Below are 15,788 nucleotides of genomic sequence, written 5' to 3'. Positions count from 1 at the left end.
ACAGCAGGACAAAGAAACAACAACTTTGAAGTCAGTATTTGTCAAATCAAGGAAGACATTTCTGTTCAAATATTTCTCCTTCTAAGATGTGTTTTGATTTATGCCTTTGCAAACATTTTATAAATGTTTTTGAAATTGTGATGAGTCAAAAAAAACAATGGATTTTAACCTCTCTGTGATGGTTTGGCTTCTTATGAAATTCTTTGTAAAGGCACAGTTCTGTGAACCTTCCCATATGTCAAAAACATCAATGCAACTCCAGTAGACAATCTGATCTCCTGAATTTTCTAGCCATACATTTGTAAAAAGTTGCTCAAGTGTAAGGATGTCAGAATACAATAAAATTTTGAGATTACAAGTGTAACCTAATTATCCATGGATTTTTCACCTGTGGTTTTATCTCAATGTGATGAGAAAGGTCCTTTCAATTAAAGGAAAAATGTCCTCTAACAGTAGTCTCACCATTGTAACAGTGGCAGACAATCAATCTCTCTCTCTCTCGCTCTCTCTCTCTCCCTCTCTCTCCCTCCCCAGGCACTTAGAACAGCTTCACTCCAAGGCAAGTGACCCCTCCCTTCCCCTGAACATGTGAAAGAATGCAAAGGGAGGTGATTATCTCCTCCTCTTTGCATTCTTTTCCCAAGCTCTGGGTAAAGGGAGGGGTTGCTGCCTTAGAGTGAAGCCTTTCTAAGCACCTGAAAAGAGTGTCTTTCTGTTGCCTTGGTCATGCAGTTCAAAGGTAATCAATGCTATTTTAAATCGCTGAGCTAAAGGACATTGTTTTTTAAATGGATTTCCTTTAACATGATTTTTTTACATCCCAGAAACATGGGGTTTCTGGGAACGACACTCTCGCGAATACCGGGACTCAACCTGAATTTTAGTAAGAAGGACAGAACAGTGAAACATAGTGTGCACACATATGCATGTTTCATATTTTAACAGTGTAAAATTGCAAAATTTTTAGGTAAAGCATTGATCTTATATTGCTCTAAATTGTTTGATTTGATGTGGTCCTGAACATGTCTTATCCAATTTTCAAAACTTTATTTTTCTAATAACACACATCAGATGTTTTCCTCAGTCACCATCCACCAGGTTATTTGATTGAAGTTCCTCCATTTTGTTAAGTCCTACAGTCATGGCTGGCCCAAGCATGAAGCGGCCTGATGCAGCTTGCATCAGGATGGGTGGTGGGAAGAGTAGCAGATTCAAGGTGCCCTTCACCCCAAGTTTGCCACCACCTCCCTCCGCAAGCCACATTGATCAGCTCTCTTCCCTCTCGATCATCCCCTTCCCTCTCTACTTTATCTCATCTACTTCCCTCTCTATCTTTGCACAAAGTTTAAAGTTTAAGTGAAATGTGTCCCTTTACACTTCATACCGGTTGGCCCTTTTTATCCATGGATTCGGAACCCACAGATTTGACTAACCACAAGTTCCGAACCTGCACACCAACCTGACCTCCAGACGCGACAGGAATGTGCACCTGGAGGTCAGTAAGACCCCTTCCTATCAATTCATTTGGGCTTTGGCATCGGTGGTGGTCCCAGGAGCTGAACCCACATGGAACCAAGGTCGGGTTGTGTATGCTGCACTGTCACATGAAAATCCCCTTTTGCCTTTTAGCTGTGATTTTCTATATATCTGGTTATAATATCATGCAAGCTAAACTGTTCTCCCAGCATACAGGTCACGTTTCCAGGACTCTGGTCAAGTCACAGGCTCATGGTTGCACAACCACCCCCCTCCCCTTAGTCACACATTATGGGAGGAAGTCTTGTGTTTTAATCCAATCACTGTATGCAAATTTGAACTGCCTTCTTGTGTTGCTGATTCATTGTATTGTAAGTTTCCCCGTCTAGGAAGCCAGCCATAGACCCCATTGAATTTTGCTGATAACTGACATCCTGATCCTCTTTCAATGTTTTACCTACTCCAAGCACCCTGCTGTGTGGTAGTAATCAAGCTACCATCCAGCTCAGCACTGTCTCCCAACCAGTGGTGGGATTCAAATAAATTAACAACAGGTTCTATATCCTAATGACCATTTACCAGTATACCAAAAGATATACCGAAAGGTAGTTTAACTCTTGGGTGGATGCCATCAGGTCCCTTTTAAAGGCATCCAGGCCAGACGCCATCACCACATACTGTGGCAAGGAGTTCCACAGACCAACCACACGCTGAGTAAAGAAATATTTTCTTTTGTCTGTCCTAACCCTCCCAACACTCAATTTTAGTGGATGTCCCCTGGTTCTGGGGTTTTGTGCGAGTGTAAAGAACATCTCCCTATCCACTCTGTCCATCCCCTGCATAATTTTGTATGTCTCAATCATGTCCCCCCTCAGGCGCCTCTTTTCTAGGCTGAAGAGGCCCAAATGCCTGGGCTTTCCTCATAAGGAAGGGGCCCCAGCCCAGTAATTAGCTTAGTCCAGGGGTCGGCAACCCATCTGCTGCGGTTCCAGGTGAAAGTGGCAAAGGGGGTGACAGAGTGGCTCATCCCAGAGAGGCAGCAGCAGGAGGCGTGCAGCTGCGGAGCTGCACCTGCACTTCACAGGGGAAGGCAAGTCTTCCCTTGGCTCCTCTCACTGGGCACCTCTAGCCCTCCGAGCCCATCCAAGCTGGAGAAGTGTGTGGGGAGATGTAAGTGATCTTCAGTCCCTTCCTGTGTGAGAGATGGAGGGGGCTGATGTCCCTTAGGGGCAAAAACTCTTCTGGGGAGAGCCACTGGTGGGGTGAGACACTGTGAGACTGACCCTCTTGTCTGGATCAAAGGTGGAGGGGGAGCTCCAAAAACTTCTGCAGTCTGGAGCTGGAAGGAGGAGGTGCCCCTTGGAGGTCCCGGGGCTGCATTTCATTCTCCTCCGGACTGACAAGGCAATGCTAGGCATGTCTACTCAGAAGTAAGCCCCATTGTGTTCAATGGGGCTTACTCCCAGGAAAGTGTGAATAGGATCACAGCCTGAGATGCTTCCTTCTTCAACTTCTGACTGACAGTGTCTACTCAGAGGTAAGTCCCACTTTATTCAATGGGGCTTACTCCCAGGAAAGTGTGGCAAACTTTGCCACACTTTCCTGGGAGTAAGCCCCATTGAACACAATGGAATTTACTTCTGGTTAGGCACTTAGCACAATCCTAACCAGGTCTACTCAGAAGTAACTCCTATTTTGTTCAATGGGGCTTACTCTCAGGAAAGTGTGGTTAGGATTGCAGCCACTGTCAAGCAGAAGGCAAAGAAGGAAGCATCTCATCTACATCACTGAGGCTTCAATCCTATCCACACTTTCCTGGGAGTAAGCCCCATTGAACCAAATAGGAGTTACTTCTGAAAAGACCTGTTTAGGATTGTGCTCAGTGCCTACCCAGAGGTAAGTTCCATTGTGTTCAGTGGGGCTTACTCTCAGGAGAGTGTGGATAAGATCGAAGCCTCAGAGAAGAGTATGAGAAGCTAAGGGCTGCTTGTGGGAAGAGGGTCAGGGCTGCTTGTGGGTCAGGGCTGCACATGGGAAGGGGGTCAGGGGTGCTTGGGGGGTCAGGGCTCCACAAGGGTCAGGCAGGCAGGCTGGGGCAGGAGGGGTTGCGGGGTGGGGGGGCTCGCCCTCAGAGGTGGCGGGGACTCTTTGGGCGGGAGCAGCTCCAGCGCCCTCCTCTTCGTCCCACCCGCACCCCAATCCACCGGGAGAGCTGAGCCAGCTAGCTCCGCTGGGGAGGAGAGGCGCGGGGCGGGCAGCTGGACTGCTCCTCTTGCCCTCTTTAGCGAGGCTGCATGGGCGGGAGGGGACGCACGGCGGGGAGGGCTCGCCCTCGGGCGGTGGGGGCTCTTTGGGCGGAAGTAGCTCCAGCGCCCTCCTCTTCGTCCCACCCGCGCCCCTGACCCACTGGGAGAGCTGAGCTGGCTAGTTCCACTGGGGAGGAGAGGCGCGGGGCAGGCAGCTGAACTGCTCCTCTTGCCCTCGTCAGGGATCACGCCCTCTCCTACATTCTCAGAGCAGTCGCAGGAGGCGTCAGAGCTCCCTGCCAGCAAACGGTTCTCAGAAGCAAGACCTTGATTAAGTAGGGGTTCCTTAGAACCGGGGCGAACCGGTTGAATCCCACCACTGCTCCCAACCCCTAATAAGAGAGGGCTTTCTCTCACATGCTCTCTCTCTCTCTCCAAGGACCAACACATCTGTGTTGTGTCAGAGGGTCCTCTCCACGGGACTCTTCCTCTCCCTTCAATTGCTCTAAGGGACAGGTAACTATCTTGTGCCTGCTACTCTTTCCCTTCTTCCCCCCTTTTTTCTCCCCTTCTCTCTCCATCTTTAGTTATCAGCTGGGATTGGCATAGCAGGGACCCCTAAAAGCCTTTCCTACAACCCCCTTTCCTTATCTGTTTTCTTCAGATGCATCAAATACTCCTCACACGCAACCACCATGAAAGCTATGTACATTGAATTCAAGTATTAGGACCAAGAAACATGCACTTATCATTTCTCCATGTGCATTAGGATTACCTTAATGCTTTTGTAATAAAACTATAATCTTTTATTGAAAGTTACCTTTCTCTCAGTCTCCTCTATAAGCAAAAGGGAATTTCTCTACATTACGCTGGCTTGTTATCCAGCCTACGATCCTAATGTTCCAATAAGGGCTGTGTAATAATTCCCCTAAACATTCCTTTTGGTAACAGCATTGAGGTAAGAGCATTTCTCTGTCCCCTTCCCTTACCTTAGATTCTCATAGTGTTACCTGATGGCGTAAGTTAAAGAATGAGACGGATGACTGGAGGAGGTTAAAACCATTTACTGCAGCGCTGAGGACCAACACCTTGCAAAGCAACTCTGGGTGTGGCCCTGAACAATGACATTAGCTGGCTTATATACACTCTGGGCGGGGTTACATAAGCGTGGTCACACCCCTGTTACTATGCAGATACAGGATAGTCAGGTTGGCTACCTTCCCTGTTACTATGCAGATACAGGATAGTTGCTACTTTCCCTTGTCACACCCATGACCATATTTGGCAAAGTTTCAAACACCACTGCTGAACCACACATTGCTTTATGTGTGTGTGTCAGAAGGAGGGGCTGTGGGCTTGGAAAATTTTAATTTCCCTTCTTTGGGTTCTGGCATTAATAGGGTTGAAAGGGACACTTTTGTTAAACCCCATGCAAAGTCAGAGCATGAAGGAGCTTTTTTGTTTTTTTTGAAGAGAATTGTATCCTCCCTACAATGGTGGGGATGTCAGGCAATAGGCAGGACTGGGCTCTGGCCAAAGGGGAAGGAAAAAAGCTTGCTGCAGCTCCAAATCGCTTCTCCTCACCTATCTGGTGCTTATGAAGCACCAAGTAAGCAAAGAGAAGTGATTTGGAGCAGTGGTAGCTTCCCCCCCTCCCCCAGTGTTGATGGAAAAGTGTGGAGAAAAGACTGCCATGCTCCAGATCACCTCTTCCTGCGTCCTTGGTGCTTATGAAGAACCCAGTAGGCACAGACAGGCAGTTTTGGAGCCATCCCCTTCCCTTCAGGTTACTTACCAGGGGGCTTAACTTGCAGGTTCCTTGCTCTGCACCATTTCCGTTCATATCAAACAGAAGAGGCATGAAGTAGGGAAGATGCACACCATGCCTGGCAAGTGGAAGAAACGTGGGAATGGGGCACACCCTCTTGTTCCCCCACCTGCACTCTCCCTCATCCATGGGAGTGTGAACACTTAAGCAGCATTTGTGGGGGATGGATGGACGGACTGTACTGCCACAGTCTGTGAGAAGTGCTGGCCCTGCCTACAGAAAGGTAGCACTTCTATGGACTAACTGTTGGGTGTTGGTGTTTCCTAGGTGAATAAAAGTGAAGCTCTAAAGTAAATATCCACAAGAAAAATTAAAAAAATGAAGCAGTAGCTTAGTGCTATTTATGTTTCCCCACATGCTGTATGTGTAAGAGTTGACTAGATGTTTCTGTATTGACAATTAACTTGCATTTAAAACTGCCCTATGCAACAGAACTGTCATCGAAAGCTGTATGTGAGCTAGGCAGAAGCTTAAACATTTTTGCCCAGTTGAAGAGATCCAAGTCAGCCCAGAAAGACCTGGATTAGGAATTTTTAGGCATGCTTGGTACATTTTCCATTGCCATTCTAGTGTGTGCTAATTAAACTGTCTGGAGCCTGTCACTGTTCCTGGAAAAGTAATTTCTGAATGCTCCTGCAAGTTTGTTTGTTTGCTTGCTTGCTTGAATACTTTTTCAGCCTTTCCCTTCTTTGCTTTCCAAGAAGCCAAAATAATCTCCAAAGAGGCTTGGAGAGAGTTCACTTTCAAATTAAATATGACTTGCAATTATTAATATTGTGTTAAAACAGAAGTTATGCACTAGTGGCTTATATTCAGGGAATACCACAGACCCCCGCCCATGAGCCAATCTCACAGATAAGTCGAGGGCAAGTTCTGAGCCAAAATAATGGAATTTTCTGACTCTTGAATAGGTCGGGGGCAGGTTTAAACATAGGAGAGTGTCTGACTGTAATTTTGTCTGATTTTCTCCAGGCCAGATTGTGAAAAATAACCTACCAATAATTGTACCCTAAGAACTATACAGTCTATAATTTATTAAAAATATAGTAAAACATCCTAAGAAACATTTTTATTCATTAACTTGTTAAATTCTGGTCTTCACAACCTTTTTGTAAACACTATTAGAGTAAGTGCACTGTACATAACATGATAGTAGAACCATTAACCAAATCCTTCTTTAAGGTGCCTGGTGTGTTAAGCCAGAGGCTCAACATATAACATACAACTTACAACTGGGAGTGTACAATTCAATTCACAGTGGTGAGATGAGTGACAAGGAATGAATGTGAGCAAGCACAGCAGCATATAGTTATAATAATAATAATAATAAAACTTTATTTCTATCCCGCCCTTCTCCCCAAAGGGACCCAGTCCATTGCAATCTAATTTACTCAGAAGTAGACCCATTGCTTTCCATGGGTGGTTCTTAAGTAATATATGCACTGACTTGTAGCCTTAGACTTTGTTTCAGATGGAAATGAGGATTACATCCTGGTGTTTTAAAAACCAGCCCTCTGCCAAATGTTTGCAAAATGGAATGAGGCTGCAGAAGGCAGTGGCGTAGGTAAGGAGGTGCAGGGGGTAGCAGTCACACCGGGCTATAAGCTTTAGGGGGCAACAAGGACGAGTGGATGAGCACAGCTGGTTCCCATAGTGCCAGACTGTTTGGTGTTTGCATTTAAACTATCACAATCTTTGTGTAAAATGAAATCATATTTACCTTTTAGTTTCATTTAGGAGATGCAGTAAAAATTTTCTTTTCTTGCTGGTCTGCCACAATGATGGTGATGCCTTCATCACAATCAATATGTAAAGCATAATGGAGGAGAGGAGAGTTAATGAAAAATTTACTTCTTCTGTTAAGAAGTTTGAAAGTGAGTTTGAAAATAGCACTAAGCGATTCCAGGTGTTCTGGAGCTGTGAGATGAAGAACACTGTGTACTTCAAGTTGAAGTAAATAAAGTTTGACATGAATTAGGTTAAATATTTATTCATATCCCATATGTGGCAATGTTCAGCTTCTTTACAGTCTGTGTTTATTTTTTCTTGTTAAAATAAAATAAAATAAAATGACAGATGAGAAAGTTCAGGAATGTCCAAGAGAACATTGTTGTTTTCAATCTCCTTGCTGGCACTTTGGACAACTGGATGGTCAAGTTACTTTTTAGGGGCCAGTCTGCACAATAGTTGTGTTCCCATCTCTATGGCACATGGGCTGCCTCATTTGTAGCCTGCTTGCAAAAAGGGCTGTAGAGTCAGATTGGGGTGTTTGGCACAAAACATAGGATTTTGTGTCCAGTTCTGGTCGCCGCATCTCAAAAAAGACATAGTGGAAATGGAAAAGGTGCAAAAGAGAGCGACTAAGATGATTACAGGGCTGGGGCACCTTCCTTATGAGGAAAGGCTGCGGTGTTTGGGCCTCTTCAGCCTAGAAAAGAGACGCCTGAGGGGGGACATGATTGAGACATACAAAATTATGCAGGGGATGGACAGAGTGGATAGGGAGATGCTCTTTACACTCTCGCATAATACCAGAACCAGAGGACATCCACTAAATTGAGTGTTGGGCGGGTTAGGACTGACAAAAGAAAATATTTCTTTACTCAGCGTGTGGTCGTTCTGTGGAACTCCTTGCCACAGGATGTGGTGTTGGCGTCTAGCCTAGATGCCTTTAAAAGGGGATTGGACAAGTTTCTGGAGGAAAAATCCATTATGGGGTACAAGCCATGATGTGTATGCGCAACCTCCTGATTTTAGAAATGGGTTATGTCAGAATGCCAGATGCAAGGGAGGGCACCAGGATGAGGTCTCTTGTTATCTGGTGTGCTCCCTGGGGCATTTGGTGGGCCGCTGTGAGATACAGGAAGCTAGACTAGATGGGCCTATGGCCTGATCCAGTGGGGCTGTTCTTATGTTCTTACATGGGGGGGGGGAAGAGGAGATCACACAGTGAATTTCACACCCCTCCTATCGCTATTTTTGGCTTGCACAAAACAGTCACATACTAGTATGAGCTAACCAAAACAGCTGCAATAGATATGCCTTGATGTCCCATAGAGAATAGTCTTCAGGTTTGAGTCATTTAATAAGAGCCTCATTTTCATATAATATCACTAGGCCTGACTTGAATTATCAGTTATCTTCCAGTGACTTTGTACTTGTCTTTAAAGATGGTTTTTAATAAGTAGATTTCCCCCAATGCATTTTCTCAGCTATATAAATTAAGCTTCTTGAACTGATATCCATAGTTTCTGCTCCTTAATCCCCGTAGCGGCTTTGTTCTTTTCTTATTTTAGAGTACAGTTTTCATGAGGAGTCACCCTCTCCAGGATGGAATCCGAGGCTAAAATTTCATAGGACAAAAGAGGAGCAAGGAGATGTTGGTACATTATACCAATATATTATACATATTTTAGTTAGTAATGCATGATATAGCTGTCACAGAAATTAGACACAGGAAACGTTCTCATACAAATTAGCAATTGGCAGGATACGTTAAGTCACACAAAGAAAATTTGCCATCTCTATAAACTTTTTACTAGTGTGTGCTATCATAGCCATTCAAAACTGTATGAAAAAAAGTTGAAATTGAGCCTTATACTGTTATTCCTGCATTGTATTTTGTAGGCCACCTTTCCCCTTTATTGCGCTGTTCATGGTGCCCTCGAAACTTCCTGGTCTTTGTTCTGTTTTACTATTTAAGTGCTTTCTAATGTGCAGTATTTTTCTGAAAGCGTTCTACTGTTTCTCCAGGGCTGCTCTGAAAACCTTCTTTGTGGTCAGGTTCATTTCCACTTAGTTTTTGGCAAGTTCTTCCAACTTTAGGGGCTGTGTTGTACAGCTTTAATTTATGTCAAGCTTTAATTTGATACACATTTGCCCTTTACTGTTAGGGAAACTTGGTTCATTCCTGATTATCTTGGGGGTGGGTGGGGGTGTATTCCTGCCACACAAGCATGCACACATCTATTTTTCTTTTCAATGAGATACTGTATGAAAGATTAATGTAGTTTGAATCATTTGCTCACAGTATGGGCAGTGCCAGAGGTTGCATTAGGGAAACTTACATAGCTAATAAAGAGCCCAATCCTGAACTCAGCGCTCCGGCTTCCCGCCAGAGCACATTGTTGCCAATGTACCATAAGGCACATCCGTGATGCTTACCACCAGGCCAGCGCCCGTGCTAGCCCAGCACTGGGCAGGCGCCCGTCCTCCGCTACTCAGCGGTCTCATGGACTGCCGAGTCACGGCACGGTAAGCGGGGGTGGGGAGGAGGTGTTCTAGGGAGGGGAGAGGCGTGGAGAGGGCAGAGAGAGGGCGGGCGGAAGGCATGCTGGGGGAGGAAGCGGGGAGGCAGGAGGTGGGTCCGGTGGAGTTCTGCTCCACCCGATCCTGTCCATTCGTGCAGGGCTTGGCATGTACGTTCCACTAAGGCGAGTTTGTCAGGTCCTAAGGTCTGCCTCCCTGGTGAGCACCATGATATGATACATCATTGCTATGTGTAATAGTATAAAATCCTCAAGCATAAAGTTAGGTCAGTGTTATGTAGGACCAACATATATATCTCTAGCTTGGGAGTTAGATAAACAGGAGATATCCATTAAATTTGTGCAGTGCTATGGCTCGACCCTATGATCGTGAAGGAACAATGAAAAAACTGTACATCCAAGTCACCTTATCTGACACCAGTCTTAGTTTTGCCTTGTCTTACTATTTATTGATTGTGTTTGATTAACTTTTCAGTTTCTTCACCTCTCATTCAATTAAGTTTTGCTATATGCCCAATTCCTAGTTTGTTTACAATATAGACCCTTTAAAGCAGCAGGCACCAAACCCTGGCCCGTGGACTGAATCTGGGGCTCATGAAATCCTTTCCAACGTGAATGGAACTTACTGTTCTGCAGAGGAGCCTGCTATCTTCCTCTCCAATCTCTCCCAAATGTCATGCTGGCCAGCAGGCTCTACGCCTGGATTTCTGAGCAGACGTAGCTGTCTGGTGTGACATTTGGGGGCTATTGGAGAGGAAGATAGCAGGCTCCCCTGCAAAACAGTAAGCTCTGATCGCTCTGGGGAGGACTGTTTGGCATGCAGCAGTCCTGAGTTTAGGGAGCGCTGCTTGAAAGGAACAGCCATGTAGTAAGTTCTAGGGTGGTACTGCTTGGGAATTAAAACTTTTCATTCCTCACTTACACAAGTAGTGGAATTCTCTGTAAAAGAACAAAAGTCAGCTTTTAAAAACCCAAGAGTCTTCATTCATGACGTACTTTAGTAGTAAGAGGAATGGGTCACATTTATGACTCTTAGGGCACAATCCTAACCAGGTCTACTCAGAAGTAAGTCCTGTTTTATTCAATGGAGCTTACTCTCAGGAAAGTGTGGCTAGGATTGCAACCTTAGAGCCCAAATCCTACCCCTCCAGGTGACACTTTACCTTGTTAAACCATTTGCTAATTCCTTATTAAACATAACTCTAATTGTCTATAATATTTTTTGGTTTTTCTTTAATTCTATCTGGATTTTATCAGACTTTTTATGAGTTCCAGTAGCCAAAAAGTTTTCTTCTTCTTCTTGATCTTCTCTAATACCCTGGGATAACTTCCATCTGGTCCTAGAGATTTGCTACTTTTAAGTCTCTCTCGCTTATTTCCTTTCTGCCTCGCTGTTCCTAGAAATCAACTGGAATAGTGGTTAAAAATCACTGAGATGTTTGTGTATAAAAGACTTTTGGAGTACGTTCCACTCTGATTTTTATCGCTTTGGGTTTCCTGATGTTTGCCTTCATAATGTAGGAATTCAGTTTCTTGTTCTTTGGTTCTCTGTAATTCTCCATTGGGTATAAGTAAAACAGCAAAACAAGAAGCTAATGACCAATTCCTATAGGCTTTTCTCAAAAGTTATGCTAGAAAAAAACTTCCTCATTATTAATGTTCTGGTGGGGCCTGAAGACTTTTTTATTCAGGAAAGCCTTCAAGGCGCTATAAGGGCTGTTTTTATAAATTATGTCTTTTATTTTGTGCTTTTAATTTGCTGCTATATATTTTAATTTGCTGCTATATAATCTGCAACTCAACTTCCATAGTTTTGGTTCATATTATTGGTTTTATTTGAAATTTCATGAGGGTTTACTCTAGGTAAGATGACAAAACTAAAGTAGTTTGTAAGAGAGTCGAACTTTCTAGAAAGCTTTCACATAGTCTTACTTTCTCTCTTAGAGCCCAATCCTGAGCTCTCTAGTGCTGGTGGCATGAGCATACCGCTGGTACTGGGTGTCGCAAACGTGCTGTGAAGCATGTTTATGGCACCCATAGAGCAGGGAGTGCCAGTGTTGGGCTAGTGCCAGTCGGCGCTTGGTCTCAGTGCCAGAAGGAAGACGCATAGCAGCTAATGGTAAGTAAAACCACTGCATAGTGGTGGAGCTCTTTGGAGCGGGGGGGAGGAGATGTTCTGCCTGGAGGGAGAGTGAGATGGAAGGGACCATCCCAGGATGGAGGTGGGACCAGTGGAGACCTCCTCTGCTAGATCCTATCATCTGTGTCATGCTGCAAAGTATCCCCTTTGGGATCCTGGGGCTTTCTCTGGGGTAGGGGATGAAAGTTCCCCTTCCTAACATTTTGGTACTGCTGCACCCTGCAGATCCGGGGAGCTTAAGATTGGGCTGTTAGTCCCATTTTCACATCCTGGCTTGTTCATAAATGGTGAATAAAATAAGCCAGGTTTTTCAGGGCTTGAGTGTTGCAAGAAATTCCAAACAAAAGTAGAAAGGTGCTTCCCCTTATGATCAAATGGGAGGAGCATCACCTGAACTAAGGGCTCAGGAGAATTGCGCTAAACTGTAATTAAACAGTGGGTTAGTATGACATCTGAACTACGCCACTGTTGAGACTGGTGCCCTAAAGTCTAATAAATGGTTCAGTAAGAAGCAGATTCATTGAGAAATCAAACAGAGGGTCAATCTCGGAGCAGCTTGGTTTACACTTGACCAGTTACAAGTTCAGATTGAGAAGCTGAGCCAAGTGGAACCTTGGAGGTAACTCATGCCGCCTGATTCCTGCTGGGCTGAGAACTGTAAGGTATCCTACAGTCGTCTACAGAGCACAGCATAAATCAGGCTAGTAGCTTCTTCTGCTTATAAGCTGTTGAAACAAGGGAGCAACATTTCTGGGATCCTGGCTTCAGACTTTCCTACCAAGACCCCAGACGCCTTTTACAACGAGCTGAATACTGTGAATGTTATCAGTTAAGGATATATGATTTGTCATGTCACATGAGCATTGTACCAGGTTGCAGTAGGACACAGTTATGGCAGCTGTTTATGGCACTCAAAGGCCAGTTCATATGTTAACCTTAGTGGAGTTGTTGCTGCTTTTGCTATTCTACACTGGTAATCTATGCGATGGGAAGACCACATCGGAGAAGCGTACACAGGGTGTCAGGTCAGCAGGGGAGGATAGCCCTTGCTTTCCTAATAGCAGAATGGCTGAGGAGCGTAGGGAGATTGCTAAAGAAGCAGGCAATCCCAAACAGAGCCAAAGAAGCAGACATAGGCTTGTTTGTTGCAGAAGCATATATTGGTAAAGGAGCAGGCAGAAGAGTAGTCAAACGGTCCAGAAGTCAGGGATACAGCAGGTCACAGTCACGAGAAGGCAGTCCAAAATCAGTACACAAACCAGCAAGCAGCACGGCACGCAGAAACTCCACCACAGCAACCCACACCTTGGTGTCTGTGCTTGCCCCATATATACCAGGGCCAGCCAATCAGAGTAGGGCAACCTCATAGTCACAAGGCAGTCTTGTGACCCACTCTGATTGGCTGTCCAGTAGTGCATTGCACTACTCCACCATAGCCTACGTGACTCTGCACACACCTTCCCAGAGTCACGTGACTCCCACATGCAACAGGTGCAGCTGATTGCATCAGCAGTGCTGCCTTGCTGATTGCTTCACACCAGGCCCAGATATCAGGACCTCCTGCCACATCCTGGTTAATAACAATCTCAAGCCTGGGATGCCAAAAACCTAACACAGGGCTTATTCTCAACATCTTTTATCACTCAGCAAGGGTACAGAGAACTAATTTAGTCATACACGCCTCCTGTGTTGTGTTCTCAGTACATCTGTTACTGGCGGAGAACAGGAAGCAGTTACATAGGAAATGTGATTGCACAGCTAACGGAATCTAAGTAGTTGTCTTTGGCTACACAGCTGTAGTGTGTAGGTGAAGCAATTATTTGAAATACAAAACTAACATTTTAGGACAAGGTAAAACCAGAAACTTGCTTTTGACCTGCCAGTTTTCTTTACCAGTTACAGTATTCCTTGCCTGCTGTATTTTACAGTGGTATGGTCTAGAAGGGGGCAAGCATCTTGTATGCAAATAATTTGCTTTACAATATAGCAGAAAATGGAATTCTGCATACTAACTTGCCTATCCTCCTTTAAATATGCCACCTTAAAATGTAATATTATTTTGTTTATTCTTAAGTAACATCTTGAGAAGAGTTACAATTAACAAATCTATTCTAGAGATGAGCTACAAATGCAAAAGGGACAGAGAAAGCCTTGTGGCATTTAAACCTATCTAGAGTGGTCAAGTGGAACCTCACAGAAGGAATGTTTGTGAATGTGGTCATTTTGTGTTACAAAAGCACGGACCACATAGAATAAGAGATGTTTGGATATAATCCAGCACTTTCAGCAACGTTTTATTTTCCGTGTCCCCTGTATTAAGATTAAAACAAACAAAAAGAGAGCTCTTTTTGCAGCACTCTCATTCTATTCTCTGAAAATATTTTCAAACATTTATGCTGGAAATGCTCCCAATCTGCAGTCTTGGCCAGGTAACAGGATCACCAACTTGCTCTGAGGGAATCTCTTGCCATTTCTGGGTACATTTTACCTTTGAACCTTTTCCCTTTACTGAGGCTAAGCCACAGTTGTTGAGATTGGCACTGTTGTCTTCAGAGAGCTCTGACTCATTGCACACCAGGTACAACAAGCTGAAGATAGGTGCCTCTAGCTCCTAGAAGTCTAGCTGCAGCACAACAGTATAGAGATGATGGCAGCAGCTATGAAAAAGCATCCAAAACAGCCCCCTCATCCATTTCCCCTGGCAGGTGGGGATGATGAGCAGGGGAGGAGCCTCCTGGCAGACTGTTCTGCAGCAGCTATGACTCTGAGCCAGCCAGGCTTCAAGCATGCCTCTCTTCTCCAGCTTGGTGGTGGTGACAGCAAAACAGGCCCACAGGGCCTCTGGGCAGTGGCAGTACTCGATGAAACCTGCAGGAGGCCAAACTCCACATTCCAATTAGGATGGCTCACAGGAAGCTTCTCTACTTTGCCTACCTGGTGTACCAGTACCAGGCTCTACATTTTGAACTGTCCTCAGCCCCAGTGTTTTTTTTCCTCAAGATATTGGTAGAGCCTGTAGCCCACCTTTGCCTTCAGGTGATGGGTATATACCTCTGCTTAGACAACATCTTGATCCACTCCCACTCTCAAGCGCAGGGAGCACAGGAGATACAGAAAGCAATTCACTGCCTCCAGCAGTAGTTCATGGTTACCTTCAGAAGGAGCAACCTTCAGCCCTTTCAGAGGATAGAATAACTGGCCCCAGGAGTATACAGAATTCTTCTGCCCAAGGAGAGAGACACCAATATCATGATAGTCACCAAAGCAATCCTGAAGAACCCTCAGCCAGACCCTTTAGTGCTAGCCCAAATCCTGGGGTTGCTCACATTCTGCCAGATGTCATGCTGTGGGCGAGATTCAGAGCAAGGTCACTGCCTCTACCCTACCCTACTATTGCCCTACCAGTGACACATTTCTAGCCATAGAAACAAGTGGGTACATCTGCATCAGTCAGTTCACAGCGATCTCAAATTGTGGCTAGAGGTACGCAGATGGAGATCTGGATCTCTGGTACAGGATTCAGCTAGAACACTGGTTTTCACCAGTGCTAGTCTGTATGAATGGGGAGCCCACACAGAGAGGAGAACAGCTCAAGGACAGTGAACACCAGCAGAGACTCCCAAGAGCATCAATCTGATGGAGCCATGAGCTATCTTCCTAACCCTCAAGGCCTTCCTACCAGCTGTAGCCCACAGAGACATCTTGATGTACACAGACGATATCTCAGCGAGGTGCTATGTGAACAGGTAGGGAGAGACCAGATCCCTGTTCCTTTTCTTTTTTAAAGGCATACAAGTTCTTCCTCTAGGCAGATAGCCATCTCTGGTGCA

General features: G+C 45.1%; 1 protein-coding gene across 1 annotated transcript in view; it reads left to right on the top strand.

Moving 5' to 3' along the window:
* The window catches only part of KLHL29 (kelch like family member 29), a 298,936-nt gene that overhangs the window by 37,787 nt on the left and 245,361 nt on the right, over positions 1-15,788 (top strand). The window lies entirely within an intron of this gene.

The sequence above is a fragment of the Tiliqua scincoides genome, chromosome 1 (assembly GCF_035046505.1).
Source record: "Tiliqua scincoides isolate rTilSci1 chromosome 1, rTilSci1.hap2, whole genome shotgun sequence".
In the NCBI taxonomy this organism is placed as follows: domain Eukaryota; kingdom Metazoa; phylum Chordata; class Lepidosauria; order Squamata; family Scincidae; genus Tiliqua; species Tiliqua scincoides.
The sequence above is the reverse complement of the archived record's forward strand: the minus strand, read 5'-3'. Positions and strand labels throughout refer to the sequence as shown.